The sequence below is a fragment of the Tursiops truncatus genome, chromosome 17, assembly GCF_011762595.2.
Source record: "Tursiops truncatus isolate mTurTru1 chromosome 17, mTurTru1.mat.Y, whole genome shotgun sequence".
Lineage (NCBI taxonomy): Eukaryota > Metazoa > Chordata > Mammalia > Artiodactyla > Delphinidae > Tursiops > Tursiops truncatus.
The window spans coordinates 40,480,262-40,498,496 of NC_047050.1; the positions used below are offsets into that span (position 1 = coordinate 40,480,262).

General features: G+C 39.8%; 1 protein-coding gene across 2 annotated transcripts in view; it reads left to right on the forward strand.

Moving 5' to 3' along the window:
* The window catches only part of CPQ (carboxypeptidase Q), a 458,231-nt gene that overhangs the window by 394,632 nt on the left and 45,364 nt on the right, over nt 1-18,235 (forward strand). The gene's annotated exons all lie outside the window — the stretch shown is intronic.

Consider the following 18,235-nt stretch of genomic DNA (forward strand, 5'->3'; position numbering starts at 1 on the left):
TCTGGTGCTTATTCCACCTTCTTTCATGGTGCCTTCATTTTCTCAAGCCAGCTGTCCCCTTAGAGGCTGAACTATGACCTTATGCAGCTCAAAACTCAAGACTTAACATCTTTACAGCCCGTTAAGCACAGAAGAACCAAGTAATTCATCACATCCAACTCAGTTGGGAAAATCACAGTAGCCCAGCCTCGCTCCTTTGTTCATCCCTGTTGTCAAGGTGTGTAATCCTTGAAGTGGGGAGAAGTGGTGGTGTGCAGATGAACACAGTAACTACCTTTATTTTCACTGTTGAGACCTGATTCAAAATATATAAAATACATAAAACCTCTGCCATCTAGGATCTATTAGCAGATAAGGAAGGACAGCAGTGAAGTCCCAGGAACAATAAAAAAAAGTACCCTGAATTTATAATACCTGTTCTCTCAGCTCTTCATGACCTAAAATGAGTTTAGGGCGAGAAAAGCATTTGTTAGACTTTTCTGGCCCAGTTTACCTGAGACACTCAGGTGACCAGGCAGATGCGGAGCTGGATAAGTTGATGCCACACTCCCAGCGATCCGCATGATTGAACACCTGAAGTGTTCTCTCCTGCCACCTCTACCCCACGGTCTCTCCTTACCTCTACAGATGGGAAAACTTAGGAGACTTATTTATAGGAACACACTCTACAGATGCACTGTGTATTTATCCAAGAAGGAGGCAATGAGGAAGAATGTCACTACAGACTCAGACACATCCTTTAACATTTGAATTGTTCTGACCACTTACCTCACATTTGTCTTAGAGAGGCAGCAAGTGTCATGAAGGAGGAACAGGCTTCATAGTTTTATAGCAGTGTGGTTCTGACAAGTCATTTAACTTCTCTGAGCTTCAGTTTCCTGATCTGTGAAATGAGGGCAATAATATTCCACAGGACTATTGTGAGAATTGAATGTATTTGATAAGTGATAACGTATTTGAAAGTCAATTGCACTCTACACAGTTGATCTTCAATAAGTGGTTTCAGTGTTTGGGGTTTAGTTTTATATTTTAAGAAATTACCGAAGAGGCCTTGCTATGAACATGCTTTCGTGTGTTTAGACCCAGTAGAGAGGGTGACTGGGCATATAGTTGAATATTCTAGGACATACTGCAAAAGATGCATGAGTATCATTGCTGCTCACTGACCTTTGGGTCTTAGCATCTTACTTTGTGGTTACATAAACGACTGACAAAACTGCTGACATTCACTTCAAGTGACCCTGATACTTTACTGGTTCGGCGGCATTATTTAGGAAGGCACCTGACTCACTTCATTCTGACATGGTGAACACTGCAGAGAAGAAAGCAAAGAAGAAAAAAGTCAAATGTTAATACCATTGGTAGCTCTTCTATGTCAAATGATGCTTCTGGGATTTTGAGACCTCTTCACAGTTCCTATTCAGCCAAAGTAAATTGGTTATGGGTGGATAAGAGTTGGTGGGAGGATTATATAAGTGAATGTGTAAAAGCCAACTGGCTCGTGGCCAAGGACACAGATGGCATGCTCATTGACTCTCTTGGACAACATCAAGCTCTAGATTCTGTGCTGTGGACCGACTGGGTATTCTCTGTTGGCAAGGAGCCTCATCCCAGACAGTGATATTCAGATAGTACGCACCAAAAATATGTATATAGTAGGCATCTTCTCTGACCTAAAAATGGGGGAATTACCTTTCTAAGCTTATACTAGTGTTAAGACTCCATAACCTAAAGCCCATATTTTTCCAGAAGCGAAAATTGCTTTTGGTATAAAGCAGAGATGATTCAAACGAAGGAGAATGAGATTACCTCTGCCTTTCAGGAGCAAGAGATTAACTAGCACAGAATTGCCTATATCAAACAAACATGAGTAAAGGTCAGCTATGGATTTTAAATTGTTCAAAAGATTGTTACTTTGACATGACTAAAATGTAGGGAGCAAATTGATGAGATCTCAGCAGTGAAGGAATGTATTTTCTTAGTACTTTTTAACATCCGGTCTTGGTACAATTTTATTTCAATTTCTGCTAATACAACCACATAAATGCCTGATTTAAGTCATTTAAGTATCCCGTGGCAACGTGATCTTGTGCTTCTCTCTTTCATTTCCTTCCTGTCCCTCCCGTTCTTTTTTCTTGAGAGAATCAGGAAGAGGTTTCCCATTTCTCAACTCTTGAATCTGTTTATGAAAATTGGAACTAAACAGCTTAACACAATTAAGCAGGATGCCTCATTCATCAAACCTTCATTTTTCTAAGACTCCAGCCTGTCAGTCACCAAAAAGCGTGTGTTAAGTGGAAGCTGTGCTTCTACTCTGTTGGCATGCTACATCTGTTGACAATTACAGAGGCACATGTGATGCCATTCCTGTCATGGCATGTGCTTCCTTGTGCCTCTGGTCACAGGCCTTCAGGGACATTTACAAAGCGTGTCCTGGAACTAAAGAGTTTAATTTTGCCTGCTAATGTGTTTATGTATCTTGTAAAGGAACTAATCATTCCCTTTTGCTTTCCCTTATTATGGGGGTTTGTGTGTGTGTGTGTGTGTGTGTGTGTGTGTGTCTGTCTGTCTGTCTGCACCAGAAAAGAACCATGCCATATAATAAGCATAAAGACCTTTTTCTCATACCCACCCACCTTTCTTGTAAACCGCTGCTTTTATTTTTTTTATTATTATTTTGTCAAATAGCATATTTCTTGGCTTTTCTTGGATTTTATCTATTTTTGGAATACTACTGAATTCTGATTTCATATTTAGTCAAGATTTGGATCAGGTTTTTAAGAAATATAATCCATGTAATTATAAGTCACTGGGACGCCCTCTGGAGTTATGCTTTCTTTCTTTTGGATCGCTAATTGACCTGTGAGCATATAGCATTTTGCATTCTATAAGCCATATTATTCAGGAAGTATCTAGAACCTAGAAGAGTGGAGCTGAATTTACAAGTCATCTATCTAGGTATTTTATTGCTCTAAGCTTAGTACCTAGAATATTTGGCAATGTCCAAAGTATTGACCTTTTTTCCTGCTTTCATTCAAATATTTAGCACTGGGTATGCATGACTATAGGAATACTAATTTTTTTTTTTCATTTAAAGGAGAGGTACTGATTTGGGATATTGTGAGTACCTCATTAATATTATGAACAATTAAATGAATTCTAGTAGAAGAGCTACCTGAAAGAGAGCTAGAAGATAAAGAAGTTCAGACTGAATTTAAAGCCAATGGTAGTTTCATCCATGGTGGTTAATGATGTTTCTTAATCTTTAAATATCAAGTGTGTTGTAATGCTTAATTATCCTTGATATCTAAATGAATTACCACCATATTGGAGAAGAGTGGAAGTGACCTACAGATTCTTTAGTGCTTATTGAAGAGGAGTAGCTTGAAGAGTTTGGAGAATTCTACAGAAGAGAGGAAGCTGTTAGAACCAAGGTACCGCCTTCTTCAAATGGGGAAAACAGGATGCACGAGTGTACCTCTTCTCCAACATTAAGTTTTGCATCGGTTTGCTATTAAACTCAAGGATTTGTGAAGGAAGCAATTCTAATTGCTTGGCTCTTAAAAAACTTGCTCTGTTAGAAGTATTTTGAAAATTTGATTGCATTTTGAGTCACGCAAATGTACCTGGAATAAATTTTTGCTGTACGCCTAAATAATCTGTCATTTAAATGCAACTATAGAATTCTCAGAGGAGAAAAGGAAGCTAATATTTATTGAGGATCTACAAGATATTACATTCATTGTTTTATCTTCTCTTAACATCCATGAGTAGATATTGCTATTTCTGTTTTACAGATGAGGAAACAAGCTAAGACTGCCTGGGAGCATTTTCCTAACATGAAGTGTAGTACAATCTGAAACCAGCTCTGTATGATTGCAAAACCTGTTTTCCTTCTCTGCTATCTTCACATCCCTGAGATTTTGTTGAAAACAGTGAAGAGTGGCAGCTTCTTAGTTCATGTAGGCTTTACGATCAGTGCAGCCTAATTGGCCAAAGACATACACCCAGCCTCACACCTGCAAATCAACTTGAGGACTTACTGATCTGGATCTGAGCCTGAATTATACCATATATCAAATGATGCTATATCCTCTCTCTAGTTTCTGCTTTGTAGCCAGCTTAAAGTGTCTCAAAACTCACATTGTCCCAGGGGAATACTAAAAATGTTGTCTTATGTTAATTAAGTATATGCTGTGCTGTTTCATGTTAATTAAATTCATGGCGCCTAAATTAAGAATCCTTCAGGTTGGCTCATGAAGTGTGCTCTATATCTGGTGTGGGAAGAGCCCATTTTGAGATGTTTCTACACAAAAGGAAAGAAAGCAGCCAAGATTTATTGTTTCAAGCCCTTTTAACTATATCCCCAGACATGAGGAATCTAGTTTCTATGGAAGTTTTTTTTTTTCTTTTTTTTAACATCTTTATTGGAGTGTAATTGCTTTACAATGCTGTGTTAGTTTCTGCTGTATAACAAAGTGAATCAGCTATATGTATACATATATCCCCATATCCCCTTCCTCTTGTGTCTCCATCCCACCCTCCCTAACCCACCCCTCCAGGTGGTCACAAAACACCGAGCTGATCTCCCTGTGCTATGTGGCTGCTTCCCACTAGCTATCTGTTTTACATTTGGTAGTGTACATATGTCCATGCCACTCTCTCACTTCGTCCCAGCTTACCCTTCCCCCTCCCCGTGTCCTCAAGTCCATTCTCTAGTAGGTCTGCGTCTTTATTCCTGTCCTGCCCCGAGGTTCTTCAGAACCATTTTTTTTCTTTTAGATTCCATATATATGTGTTAGCATACGGTATTTATTTTTCTTTTTCTGATTTACTTCACTCTGTATGACAGACTCTAGGTTCAGCAACCTCGCTACAAATAACTCAATTTTGTTTCTTTTTATAGCTGAGTAATATTCCATTGTATATATGTGCCACATCTTCTTTATCCATTCATCTGTTGCTGGCCACTTAGGTTGCTTCCACGTCCTGGCTATTGTAAATAGAGCTGCAATGAACATTGTGGTACATGACACTTTTTGAATTATGCTTTTCTCAGGGTATATGCCCAGTAGTGGGATTGCTGGGCCGTATGGTAGTTCTATTTTCAGTTTTTTGAGGAACCTCCACACTGTTCTCCATAGTGACTGTATCAATTTACATTCCCACCAACAGTGCAAGAGGGTACCCTTTTCTCCCCACCCTCTCTAGCATATATTGTTTGTAGATTTTTTGATGATAGCCATTCTGACTGGTGTGAGGTGATATCTCATTGTAGTTTTGATTTCCATTTCTCTAATGATTAGTGATGTTGAGCATCCTTTAATATGTTTGTTGGCAGCTGTATATCTTCTTTGGAGAAATGTCTATTTAGGTCTTCTGCCCATTTTTGGATTGGGTTGTTTGTTTTTTTGATATTGAGCTGCATGAGCTGCTTGTAAATTTTGGAGATTAATCTTTGTCAGTTGCTTCATTTGCAACTATTTTCTCCCATTCTAAGGGTTGTCTTTTCGTCTTGTGTATGGTTTCCTTTGCTGTGCAAAAGCTTTTAAGATTCATTAGGTCCCATCTGTTTATTTTTCTTTTTATTTCCATTTCTCTAGGAGCTGGGTTAAAAAGGATCTTGCTGTGATTTATGTCATAGAGTGTTCTGCCTACGTTTTCCTCTAAGAGTTTGATAGTGTCTGGCCTTACGTTTAGGTCTTTAATCCATTTTGGGTTTATTTTTGTGTATGGTGTTAGGGAGTGTTCCAATTTCATTCTTTTACATGTAGCTGTCCAGTTTTCCCAGCACCACTTATTGAATAGGCTGTCTTTTCTCCATTGTATATTCTGGCCACTTTTATCAAAGATAAGGTGACCATATGTGTGTGGGTTTATCTCTGGGCTTTCTATCCTGTTCCACTGATCTATATTTCTTTTTGTGCCAGTATCATACTGTCTTGATTACTGTAGCTTTGTAATATAGTCTGAAGTCTGGAAGCCTGATTCCTCCACCTCTCCTTTTCTCTCTCAAGATTGCTTTGGTTATACGGGGTCTTTTGTGTTTCCATACAAATTGTAAAATTTTTTGTTCTAGTTCTGTGAAAAATGCCAGTGGTAGTTTGATAGGGATTGCATTAAATCTGTAGATTGCTTTGGGTAGTAGAGTCATTTTCACAATGTTGATTCTTCCAATCCAAGAACATGATATAGTTCTCCATCTGTTTGTATCACCATTAATTTCTTTCATCAGTTTCTTATAGTTTTCTGCATACAGGCCTTTTGTCTCCTTAGGCACGTTTATTCCTAGGTATTTTATTTTTTTGTTGCCATGGTAAATGGGAGTGTTTCCTTAATTTCTCTTTCATATTTTTCATCATTAGTGTATAGGAACGCCAGAGATTTCTGTGCATTAATTTTGTATCCTGCTACTTTACCAAATTCATTGATTAGCTCTAATAGTTTTCTGATAGCATCTTTAGGATTCTCTATGTATAGTATCATGTCATCTGCATATACTGACAGCTTTATTTCTCTTTTCCAATTTGGATTCCTTTTATTTCCTTTTCTTCTATGATTGCTGTGGCTAAAACTTCCAAAACTATGTTGAATAAGAGTGGTGAGAGTGGGCAACCTTGTCTTGTTTCCTGAATTTCGAGGAAATGGTTTCAGTTTTTCACCATTGAGAATGATGTTGGCTGTGGGTTTGTCATATATGGCCTTTATTATGTTGAGATAAGTTCCCTCCATGCCTACTTTCTGGAGGGTTTTTATCGTAAATGGGTGTTGAATTTTGTCAAAAGCTTTCTCTGCATCTATTGAGGTGATCATATGGTTTTTCTCCTTCAGTTTGTTAACATGGTGTTTCACATTGATTGATTTGCGTATATTGAAGAATCCTTGCATTCCTGGGATAAACCCCACTTGATCATGGTATATGATGCTTTTAATGTGCTGTTGGATTCTGTTTGCTAGCATTTTGTTGAGGGCTTTTGCATCTATGTTCATCAGTGAGATTGGCCTGTAGTTTTCTTTCTTTGTGACATCTTTGTCTGGTTTTGGTATCAGGGTGATGGTGGCCTCGTAGAATGCGTTTGGGAGTGTTCCTCTCTCTGTTATATTTTGGAAGACTTTGAGAAGGATAGGTGTTAGCTCTTCTCTAAATGTTTGATAGAATTCTTCTGTGAAGTGATTTGGTCCTGGGCTTTTGTTTGTTGGAAGATTTTTAATCTCAGTCTCAATTTCAGTGCTTGTGATTGGTCTGTTTATATTTTCTGTTTCTTCCTGGTTCAGTCTTGGAAAGTTGTGCTTTTCTAAAAATGTGTCCATTTCTTCCAGGTTGTCCATTTTATTGGCATATAGTTGCTTGTAGTAATCTCTCATGATCCTTTGTATTTCTGCAGTGTCAGTTGTTACTTCTCCTTTTTCATTTCTAATTCTATTGATTTGAGTCTTCTCCCTTTTTTTCTTGATGAGTCTGGCTAATGGTTTATCAATTTTGTTTATCTTCTCAAAGAATCAGCTTTAAGTTTTATTGATCTTTGCTATTGTTTCCTTCATTTCTTTTCCATTTATTTCTGATCCGATCTTTATGATTTCTTTCTTTCTGCTAACTTTGGGGTTTTTTGTTCTTCTTTCTCTAATTGCTTTAGGTGTAAGGTTAGGTTGTTTATTTGAGATATTTCTTGTTTCTTGAGGTAGGATTGTATTGCTATAAAATTCCCTCTTAAAACTGCTTTTTTGCATCCCATAGGTTTTGGGTCATTGTGTTTTCATTGTCATTTGTTTCTACGTATTTTTTTATTTCCTCTTTGATTTCTTCAGTGATCTCTTGGTTATTTAGTATTGTGTTGTTTAGCCTCCATGTGTTTGTATTTTTTACAGATTGTTTCCTGTAATTGATATCTAGTCTCATAGCCTTGTGGTCTGAAAAGATACTTGATACAATTTCAATTTTCTTAAAATAACCAAAGCTTGATTTGTGACCCAAGATATGATCTATCCTGGAGAATGTTCCATGAGCACTTGAGAAGAAAGTGTACTCTGTTGTTTTTGGATGGAATGTCCTATAAATATCAATGAAGTCCATCTTGTTTAATGTGTCATTTAAAGCTTGTGTTTCCTTATTTATTTTCATTTTGGATGATCTGTCCATTGGTGAAAGTGTTAAAGTCCCCTACTATGATTGTGTTACTGTCGATTTCCCCTTCTGTGGCTGTTAGTATTTGCCTTATGTATTGAGGTGCTCCTATGTTGGGTGCATAAGTATTTACAATTGTTATATCTTCTTCTTGGATTGATCCCTTATCATTATGTAGTGTCCTTCTTTGTCTCTTGTAATAGTCTTCATTTTAAAGTCTATTTTGTCTGATATGAGTATCGCTACTTCAGCTTTCTTTTGATTTCCATTTGCGTGGAATATCTTTTTCCATCCCCTCACTTTCAGTCTGTATGTGTCCCTAGGTCTGAAGTGGGTCTCCTGTAGACAGCATATATACAGGTCTTGTTTTTGTATCCATTCAGCCAGTCTATGTCTTTTGGTTGGAGCATTTAATCCATTTACATATATAGTTGTTATCAATATGTGTGTTCCTATTACCATTTTCTTAATTGTTTTGGGTTTATTATTGTAGGTCTTTTCCTTCTCTTGTGTTTCCTGCCTAGAGAAGTTCCTTTAGCATTTGTTGTAATGCTGGTTTGGTGGTGCTGAATTCTGTTAGCTTTTACTTGTCAGTAAAGGTTTTAATTTCTCTGCTGAATATGAATGACATCCTTGCTGGGTAGAGTAATCTTGGTTGTAGTTTTTTCCCTTTCATCACTTTAAATATGTCCTGCCACTCCCTTCTGGCTTGCAGAATTTCTGCTGAAAGATCAGCTGTTAACCTTATGGGGATTCCCTTGTATGTTAGTTGTTGTTTTTCCCTTGCTGCTTTTAATATTTTTTCTTGTATTTAATTTGTTTTAGCTTGATTAATATGTATCTTGGTGTGTTTCTCCTTCGATTTATCCTGTATGGGACTCTCTGTGCTTCCTGGGCTTGATTGACTATTATCTTTCCCATGTTAGGGAAGTTTACAACTATAATATCTTCAAATATTTTCTCAGTCCCTTTCTTTTTCTCTTCTTCTTCTGGGACCCCTATAATTCGAATGTTGGTGCATTTAATGTTGTCCCAGTGGTCTGTGAGACTGTCCTCAATTCTTTTCCTTCTTTTTTCTTTATTCTGCTCTGCTGTAGTTATTTCCACTATTTTATCTTCCAGGTCACTTATCCGTTCTTCTGCCTCAGTTATTCTGCTATTGATTCTTTCTGGAGAATTTTTAGTTTCATTTATTGTGTTGTTCATCATTGTTTGTTTGGTCTTTAGTCCTTCTAGGTCCTTGTTAAAACATTTCTTGTATTTTCTCCATTCTATTTCCAAGATTTTGGATCACATTACTGTCATTACTCTGAATTCCTTTTCAGGTAGACTTCCTATTTCCTCTTCATTTGTTAGGTCTGGTGCGTTTTTGCCTTGCTCCTTCATCTGTTGTGTGTTTCTCTGTTTTCTTATTTTGCTTAACTTACTGTGTGTGGGATCTCCTCTTCGCAGTCTGCAGATTCGTAGTTCCTGTTGTTTTTGGTGTCTGCCCCCAGTGGGCAAGGTTGGTTTAGTGGGTTGTGTAGACTTCCTGGTGGAGGGGACTGGTGCCTGTGTTTTGGTGGATGTGGCCAGATCTTGTCTTTCTGGTGGGCAGGACCACATCCGGTGGTGTCTTTTGGGATTTCTGTGAGCTTGTTATGATTTTAGGCAGCCTCTCTGTTAATGGGTGGGGTTGTGTTCCTCTCTTGCTAGTTCTTTGGCATAGGATGTCCAACACTGTAGTTTGCTGGTCATTGAGTGGAGCTGATCTTAGCATTGAGATGAAGATCTCTGGGAGAGCTTTTGCCATTTGATATTATGTGGAGCTGGGACATCTCTGGTGGACCAATGTCCTGAACTCGGCTCTCCCACCTCAGAGGCACAGACCTGACACCTGGCCGGAGCACCAAGACCCTGTCAGCCACATGGCCCAGAAGAAAAGGGAGAAATAAAAAAAGGAAAATTAAAATAAAATAAAGTTATTAAAATTTTAAAAATTATTAAAAAGTAATTTAAAAAAAGAAAGAAGAGAGCAACCAAACCAAAAAACAAATCCACCAATGATAACAAGCACTGAAAACTCTACTGAGAAAAAAAACAAAAAACGGACAGACAGAACCCTAGGATAAATGGTAAAAGCAAAGCTATACAGACAAAATCACTCAAAGAAACATACACACTCACAAAAAGAGAAAAAGGAAAATATATATAGAGAGAGAGAGAGAAAAAAAAAGGAAGAGAGCAACCAAATCAATAAACAAATCTACCAGTGATAATAAACTCTAACTACTAAACCAAGATAAACATAGAACCAGAAATAAATTAGATGCAGAAAGCAAACCCCAAGTCTACAGTTGCTCCCATGTCCACCACCTCAATTTTAGGATGATTCATGTCTATTCAGGTATTCCACAGATGCAGGATACATGAAGTTGTTTGTGGAGATTTAATCTGCTTTTCCTGAGGCTGCTGGGAGAGGTTTCCCTGTCTCTGTTCGCACAGCTCCTGGGGTTCAGCTTTGGATTTGTCCCCACCTCTGCGTGTAGGTCATCTGAGGGTGTCTGTTCTTCGCTCAGACATGATGGGGTTAAAGGAGCAGCTGATTAGGGGTTTCTGGCTCACTCAGGCTGGGGAGAGGGAGGGGTACGGATGCAGGGCGAGCCTGTGGCAGCAGAGGCCAGCATGACGTTGCACCAGCCTGCGATGCTGTGTGTTATCTCGGGAAGTTGTCCCTGGATCCCGGGACCCTGGCAGTGGCAGCTGCACAGGCTCCCAGGAGGGGAGGTGTGGATAGTGACCTGTGCTCGCACACAGGCTTCTCAGTGGAGGCAGCAGCAGCCTTAGCATTTCATGCCTGTCTCTGGGGTCCACGCTGATAGCCGCAGCTCTCGTCAGTCTCTGGAGCTCATTTCGGCAGTGCTCTGAATCCCCTCTCCTCGTGCACCCCGAAAGGTCTCTTGCCTCTTAGGCAGGTCCAGACTTTTTCCTGGACTCCCTCCCAGCTAGCTGTGGTGCATTAGCCCCCTTCAGGCTGTGTTCAGGCAGCCAACCCCAGTCCTCTCCCTGGGATCCGCCCCGGCGGGTGAGCAGACAAGCCTCTCGGGCTGGTGAGTGCTGGTCGGCACAGATCTTCTGTGCAGGAATCTCTCCGCTTTGCCCTCTGCACCCCTGTTGCTGTGCTCTCCTCCGTGGCTCTGAAGCTTCCCCCTGGTGCCCATCCCCTGTCTCTGCCAGTGAAGGGGTTCCTAGTGTGTGGAAACCTTTCCTCCTTCACAGTTCCCTCGCAGAGGTGCAGGTCCCGTCCCTGTTCTTTTGTCTCTGTTTTTTTTTCTTCTTTTGCCCTACCCAGGTATGTGGGGAGTTTCTTGCCTTTTGGGAGGTCTGAGGTCTTCTGCCAGCGTTCAGTAGGTGTTCTGTAGGAGTTGTTCCACATGTAGATGTATTTCTGATGTATTTGTTGGGAGGAAGAGGATTTCCATGTCTTACTCCTCTGCCATCTTGAAGCTCTATGGAAGTTTTTAGTAAACCTCATTATCTGACAGTTAGTCAAATGTCTTGAATGCAGCATTCCTTCATTATTTATTTTTCCACTTACAGTTACGTGTTAAGGCTCTTTGGATGTTGTTTGCCCCCCAGTTGGTGGTAAATGACTGTGACTGCTAATAGGCTGGCTTCCAAAGGTGCTTGTTAACAACTGCCTCATATATTCAACAGGCATTCTGTGCAGAGGGCTGGGAAATTAGATAACCTGGCAAGTCTTTCCACATCTAATATCTATGATAATGGCTGCAAATTACATGGGACAGAAGGAATGGCCTTGCACTGTGAAAACACGAGAGGGAATCAAGACAGCCTGTGGCTGCTGGATTGGGCAGGCAGCGGCCTCTGGAGTACAGGTCTCCCAGCACTGGCTGCGGAGGTCAAGGGCTTTCACCCCTGCCTAACGAGCAGTCCTTCCTCGGCAAGTCCTCACCACCCCCCAACGTGGCAGGCTCTTCTCTTTATTTTAATCTTTTGTTATACTGGTAATTAGCATTATATCTTGAACAGTCAATTAAGAAATCCTAAACAGAATTTTAAATTTTAAAAGCTTTTCCACTAGGAAACCAGTGGCATTAATTTTGTGGACTGGAGGTAAGCTCAATTGGCCAAGTTTGTGCATTCATAACCTCATTCTCATCCTCAGTATCACAAATGCAAAAGGCTGTCATTAAATTTGAGAACAGACAAGAACTGGAATTTCTTAATATGAGTGTTGAAAGATTAATTCGAAAAGATCTCACTAAAAAACAAAAGGTTATTGCTGACATGGGATATTTTATATTCATAGTCTGTACCTGGTTTAAAAAATTCCTATTTGCAGTACCCAATTTAAAAAGAGGTTATACATTTAGAGAACTTTGTCAAATTTTAAATTGAAGTCGTTATTATTTTGTTCTGGTGATATGCAAGCACAGTTTATAAGATAATATTGGAAGCTTCTTTTCTCATCAACGAATATTTGATTTGCAGTTATTAAACATTTTACATCCAAACAAGTTAAAAACAAAGAGAAAAAAAGAGAGAAAATGAGGGGTTTTTTATTTCACCTATTTTCTTCACAATATGACCTCAAAAGAGAAAGTACTTACTTCTTTAACAGCATTTCATACTTCGTGTTTGCCCTAAAAATATTGATGGCAAAGAGGAAATGGTAGTGATGAAAGCAGTGGTAATAAATTTCAGGTAAGTAGAGTTAATTTATTATTTGCCAAGATGAGAGTGGGGTAAAAATGTAAATATTTCACCTTTGATCAATGGAATTTTAATTTTATAAATAGCTATATACCTTGATTTAAACATCTGTAGCACATTTTAAACATCTATGCTCAAGATGACCATTTGGGAAAAGGAAGCTAAAAGGTTCATAGACTTCACTTCCTACCAGTTGTCTGGTTCTCTATCCTGCATTCAGACCCCAAATGAGACCTTTGTAAAGAGGGATTTTACACGACTTGCTTGCCTTAGTTTAAATTGTGTAACCTAGAATGGCTTTTTAAAATTCAGTAATTTTAGGGATTTTGCTGAGTTTTCAAATGTTATACAATTGTTGAAGAATTGAAACTTACCGGTTTCAGCAGTGAAAGTGAGAATAGTTGAGATTTAAATACTAGACAGGCTGTTGATGCTCTTAGCTCTGTTACTGTAGGCCCTTCACTCCCTTGTGTTTCCTTTATTAGTTCATGAGAGATTTTTGCATTCAGAACCTAGGGCTTGGTTTTAAAAATGCTGCTTTAGGGTAACAGACTGGTTTGTAGCATTATTTTCATCACACTTGGTTAATTTTAGCCATTGATAGCTTAAAAAGCTTGATTAAAACTACTGCATATACAGGAAGAAAAGAAATAGATTGCCTATAGCATAGCTATAAAATATAAAGTCCAAGCTATGCTTGAAATAACTTTTATAGGTGACCCTTCTATTTAAAAAATAATAATAATAATATATAATATTAGACTCCCAAGATTCCTGGGTAGCCATTGCTAATAAGAAAATTGCATTGCTTCTATCTACCCTTACTGAATATTTGTTTCTTTTCTAAAAGCACAGGCCTAGAAGTAATTTTAATAATCCAGAATATATCCTAAGTCCCTGCTTCAATCAAGACCAGACCTAAGGCCACAGATTCTGCTAACGTCAAAATAGCTGCTAGTTCCCGCTATTACTACAGGGGTCATCCCCCTGCCCCATGAGCATAAGGACAGCAGTTTTGTTATAAGAGGATCTGAAAAACCTCTGGATCCCTTTATGCTGGAGATCTATTTATTTTGTCGTCAATACAAACTAAGAGGGGCCCTTCTGAAATTTTTGCTTAGTGACCCCTGAATTAAACATCTGCCGCTTTTTCCTTTTCAACACTATTCCTAATGTGTATTGAACTCAACTTAGGATAGGGTCTGGCGGGGGGGGGGGGGTTGATCTTTTCTTTAACTTTGAGTGGCTTTTTGCAAATACTTGCTTACCCTGGACCAGTAGTATTCAAACAATGTGATTGAGAAGCTCTTGTAAAACTTATTAAAAGTGCAGGTTCCTGAGTCCCATACCGGAAACACTATTGTAGTAAGTCTGTGGTGGGATCTCGAATCTTTACTTTTCTTAAGTTCCCCTGATGATTAAGATGGGTGTCTGGGAAGCATCCTTTGAGGAAGAGGATGGGTTGAGTCCTTCCGTGTTCAAACAGCAACTACCTACTGCAACCACCTAAGAATCAGATGATCTAGGCAGTGTTTTCCCAGGTTTATTAATGTTATCAGGTTCAGAATCAAAGACTACTTGGCCTGAAAGCAGTTTGGTAGCTACTGAGAGGGCTCTGGCGTGGGAAGACCTGGGTGAGTTCCAGGGCCCTGTTGATGAAGCTTTGGCAGCGTTGAGCGACTTATTACCATGACTCAGTTTTCTAGTATATGAGGGGCGATAATTATCTTTGCCTCCTACCCACCTAACACCAATGCTCTGACAAATGTTGAGGCACAACTTGTGAAAATCAACTAATTCCTACGTGGTACAGTAGTTACATAAGTAACAGATCTCCAGAAACCAAACACCCATAGAAAACCCAGCATTTTCCTTATATTTTACAGTAATTTCCCTGAGTTTCAGGTGATGGTTTGTAAGACTATTTCCTCAGAGACTTTGCCCATAACTTTCAACTTTACCTTCATCCTGTCTCAATTCATTTCTATAAAGATATCGAGATGCCAGATTACATGTCATGTTTCCAAACCAGCCTCTAACTGGTACCCTTGGAAATATTACATTTCCCATGCTCAGAACCTAGGAGGTCAACCATATTTGACTCACTGAAAATAGCAAACAGCTGCTGAGCTAGCCTGAGATCATATATGGGATAAAAAGTCAGGTTAAACCACAAAGGCTTCCCTTCCCAATCATGAGTCAGTGTGTGGGTGCCTCTATACAAGACTGCATGCAGAAAAGAAGGAGCTGAGTGAGGGAAAGCTCTCAAGTGGTTCTTTGGAATTGGAGTTTCTTGAAAGGTAGCATCCTTGCTTCTTCACTAGAGGAACCTCTCTCATTGTTTTACCCACTTCATCCTTTCCAGACATTATGTGCACTTCAGAGCAATGTGCAGCAAGAGTGCCTGTCACCTCTGCTTTGTCAAAGGCCAGGGAGACGCCTGTGTTGGAATAAGGCGGGTCTATCCCTCGTTGCACAAGAACTTCGTTTTAGTCTGGACTTACTTATGCAAAACTATGAAGTGGCTTGTTTCCACTCACTTTGTCAGTCACAGAACGCCCTTGTCTGACGCTGGTGTTCTGTGAGGTTCTTCATGTGTCCAGCAGGAGAACAAGGCGGCCTGGCTTCTTTAACAGCCCTGCCGCCTGCCTGTAAGTGTCACACCAGTTCCCGGATGTCAGGGGCTGCTTTCGTCTTTTTCAGAGCAGATGTCCTGGTGGTATAAAATTCGTTTTAGAGCAGTATGATTTTTTTTGTCGTGAACATTTCAGGTTCTCTTCATAGGTGCTGTTTTTTTAAGTTAATCTTCAGCTTTGCCATGGTTTGTTTATAATCAGTTTATCTGTTCTCAAGTTGTTTGTCCCTAGCATTTAGGAACTTATGCGTTTGGGATATTTAGGGATTTAGAAACAGTAAGAAGAGTGAGGAGAGGTTCCTCCCCATGAAGCGGTAGATCAGTAGGGAAATTATAAGGAGGAGCAAGGGGATATAATAGAACTACCATACGACCCAGCAATCCCACTACTGGGCATATACCCTGAGAAAACCATAATTCAAAAAGAGTCATGTACCACAATGTTCATTGCAGCTCTATTTACAATAGCCAGGAGATGGAAACAACCTAAGTGTCCATCGACAGATGAATGGGTAAAGAAGATGTGGCACATATATACAATGGAATATTACTCAGCCATAAAGGAAACAAAATTGAGTTATTTGTAGTGAGGTGGATGGACCTAGAATCTGTCATACAGAGTGAAGTAAGTCAGAAAGAGAAAGACAAATACCGTATGCTAACACATATATATGGAATCTAAGAAAAAAAAAAAAGGTCATGAAGAACCTAGGGGCAAGACAGGAATAAAAACACAGACCTACTAGAGAATGGACTTGAGGACACAGGAGGGGGAAGGGTAAGCTGGGACGAAGTGAGAGAGTGGCATGGACATATATACACTACCAAATATAAAACAGATAGCTAGTGGGAAGCAGCCGCATAGCACAGGGAGACCAGCTCGGTGCTTTGTGACCACCTAGAAGGGTGGGATAGGGAGGGTGGGAAAGAGGCTCAAGAGGGAGGGGATATGGGGATATATGTATACATATAGCTGATTCACTTTGTTGAACAGCAGAAACTAACACAACATTGTAAAGCAATTATACTCCAATAAAGATATTTTTAAAAAAAGAAAAAAACGATGCATTCCTTTTCCAACAGGCGCTTCTGTAGAAACACTCAGTAGAGAGGTAATCCTTCCTCAAGGGTGTGGGAAGGAGCCCAGTGATGCCACACGAGTGGCATCGATAGCTACAGAGGCTGAACTCTCACTCAATGTGTAGTACCCTGGGCACGCGACAGTGATCCCTCTTCTTTGCTGGATTCTTTGTAAGGGCTAAGCCTACCGAGAGGTTAAACCACCAATCAAAATTTGAAATCTTTAAGGGAAACCATTTGCCTACAATTTCTTTTCCTTCTACTTTAAAGCCTTGTCACAGCCAATATCTAGAGCCTGTGGCACCATAAGGTATGAGGCTTCATAAGCAAAGGTAGGGAGTGTCCTTGGTCAGCCCCTCCTTCTACTGTTGGGGTATGTGAAAGCCTCCTTGCTCCTTTTTTCTTTTCTTTTCTTTTTTTTCTTGTTTCATATTGAGCATTCTGAAAAGAACAAAATTCTTCTCTGATAACTCTTATAAAACACTTTTGTGCTTGGCTCTCCAAAGATTAAGAATTGGACACATAATTCTCCATTCATTTCTCAAGTGTCAAGAGGGAATTGAGTTTAAAGGCTCCAATTCCCTTGCAGGTTACCCTGTTGATCTAGATGAATTAGTATTCAACACAGCTTTGGGAAAATCTCAGATGATCTGCAGGTTTGCAAATTGTTCAGACTCATAATGAAATCCCAGGCTGAGGAAATCACTAAACAGTTCGTGAGCATGAGCTTTTCCCCGGATGTCTGGACATCTTGGATCAATTCTGTCACTGCCTTCTTTGCCTCTAGACATTCAAGGGCTGCTTGAGAAAGTCACATACGCACCAACTTGGTGCCGCTGCCAACTCATGGCCTCCAACTGTAGCCGGGCCTCCTGCTTCTGCTGTGTGTCCTCAGTCACTTCCTCTCCCAAACGGTCTCCACCGACATCCTCCCGTTCTCTATTTTCTCCCTCACTCAAGAAGGGTGGTCCATCATGCATCCTTTCCCACTCTCCCTTTTGGATACAACAGGGTATGTGTCTCTCTTCTTATCCATGGCTATGTTCTGGGTCCTGTACCCTTCCACACCCTCAAGCACCTCAAACTGACCATTATAGTTTCTATTCTATAGCTTCAGTCCTTTCTCATCCTTAAAATGTTTCCCTTCAGAATATAAAATACTCTCAACTCTTTAGCATTAAAAAAAAATGTACACACCTTTACGTGACTCCGTGCCCTTCCAGCTCTTTTCTTTGCAGCCAAGCTTGTCTCCTCACATTCGTTCCTTTTCACACTACAGTCTGAATTCCACCTGGGACAGTCCACCAAGGCTGCCCTTCCCAGGATTCAATGGTTCTTCTTTTGCCCAAATTGAACAGGCCCATGCTAGTCCTTTCCTTACTTGATTTTTCTGAAGCATTGACACTGTTGAGCACTACCCACATCTTGAAACTGTTTACTTCCTTAGCTTCTATGCACTTCTCTTTCCTGGTTTTTGTACCTCCTTTTCCCCATTCCTTTTCAAGTCCCTCTCCTTGTGCTGGTCTCTTCAGTGTTAGTATGTATAAGGTATCATCCTTAGACTCTTCTTACTCAGTTCACTGTTCCTAGAAGATAACTCTATAGATCCCCAAATCTATATCTCCAGGTGTTAAAATCCATGTAGCCAGCATTACCACTTGGATGTCCTGTGGGTACTTAAA